Source organism: Macaca thibetana, chromosome X, assembly GCF_024542745.1.
Source record: "Macaca thibetana thibetana isolate TM-01 chromosome X, ASM2454274v1, whole genome shotgun sequence".
Classification (NCBI taxonomy): domain Eukaryota; kingdom Metazoa; phylum Chordata; class Mammalia; order Primates; family Cercopithecidae; genus Macaca; species Macaca thibetana.
This window is the reverse complement of record NC_065598.1, coordinates 114,000,532-114,002,250: the sequence shown is the minus strand read 5'-3', so window position 1 is coordinate 114,002,250 and position 1,719 is coordinate 114,000,532. Positions and strand designations below refer to the sequence as shown.

Genomic DNA, 1,719 nt, shown 5'->3' with positions numbered 1-1,719 from the left:
CTTGAAGTGATCATATGATCACATATTTCCCATGGTTTCAACAACGCCGGTCCATATCCTGACTCATCTATTCAACAAATAATCCACTGAGCACCTGCTAAGTACTGAGCTAGTTGCTAGACATTCAGCAGGACAGAGGCAAATAAGATTGCCATTCTCATGAACTTTACATTCTAGTGGTGGTGAAGATATATAATAATAAGCAAACCAATAAATGGACAGACAATTTGAGATAATGTTAAGTGGTAGGGAGAAAATAAAACAGGGTGAGGGGCAGGCACCACGCCATGCTGAGCGCCGAGTCTCGCACCATGCCCCACGCTGCGGTCCACTGCGCAGGTCGCTCCCTGCCACCCGATGCCCGCATGCTAGCCATGTCCCGTCCACCGCCAACGCAGGCCGCCTTAGGCATCCTGGCCCGGCATGCCATGGTGCTAGGCACCATGGAGATGGGGGGCCACATGGACGCATCCGCCAGTGCCACGGCCATGCGCGCTTTCCTGGAGTGCAGCCACACCAAGCTGGACATGGCCTTCACGTACAGTGATGGCCAGTCCAAAACCATCCTGGGCGGCCTGGGGCTGGGGCTGGGCAGCGGCGACTACTGAGTGAAATTTGCCACCAAGGCCAACCCTTGGGAGGGAAAATCACTAAAGCCTGACAATGTCCGGTCCCAGCTGGAGACGTCATTGAAGAGGCTGCAGTGTCCCCAAGTGGACCTCTTCTACCTACATGCACCTGACCACAGCACCCCAGTGGAAGAGACACTGTGTGCCTGCCACCAGTTGCACCAGGAGGGAAAGTTCATGGAACTTGGCCTCTCCAACTATGCCGGCTGAGAAGTGGCGGAGATCTGTATGCTCTGCAAGAGCAAAGGCTGGGCCAGGCGCGGTGGCTCACGCCTGTAATCCCAGCACTTTGGGAGGCCGAGGTGGGCGGATCACGAGGTCAGGAGATCGAGACCATCCTGGCTAACATGATGAAACCCCGTCTCTATTAAAAATACAAAAAAAAAAAAAAAATAGCCAGGTGTGGTGGTGGGCACCTGTAGTCCCAGCTACTCGGGAGACTGAGGCAGGAGAATGGCGTGAACCCGGGAGGCAGAGCTTGCAGTGAGCCGAGATGGTGCCACTGCACTCCAGCCTGGGCGACAGAGTGAGACTCCGTCTCAGAAATAAATAAATAAATAAATAAATAAATAAATAAATCAAAGGCTGGATCCTGCCCACTGTGTACCAGGGCATGTACAATGCCACCACCTGGCAGGTGGAAATGGAGCTCTTCCCCTGCCTCAGGCACTTTGGACTGAGGTTCTATGCCTACACCCTCTGGCTGGGGGCCTGCTGACCGGCAAGTACGAGGCCAGGGCAAGAAACAGCCCGGGGGCCACTTCTTTGGGAATAGCTGGGCTGAGACCTACAGGAATCGCTTCTGGAAGGAGCACCACTTCAAGGCCATTGCCCTGGTGGAGAAGGCCATGCAGGCTGTGTATGGTGCCAGTGCCCCAGTATGACCTCGGCCACCCTCTGGTGGATGTACCACCACTTACAGCTGCAGGGTGCCCATGGAGACGCGGTCATCCTGGGCATGTCCAGCCTGGAGAAGCTGGAGCAGAACTTGGCAGCGATGGAGAAAGGGCCCATGGAACCGACTGCCATGGACACTTTTAATCAAACCTGGCATTTGGTTGCCCACGAATGTCCCAACTACTTCTGCTAG

General features: G+C 54.9%; 1 pseudogene; it reads left to right on the top strand.

The window, feature by feature from the left end:
- The first annotated feature begins 287 nt into the window (after positions 1 to 287).
- Positions 288 to 1,719, top strand: LOC126945877 (aflatoxin B1 aldehyde reductase member 2-like; annotated as a pseudogene).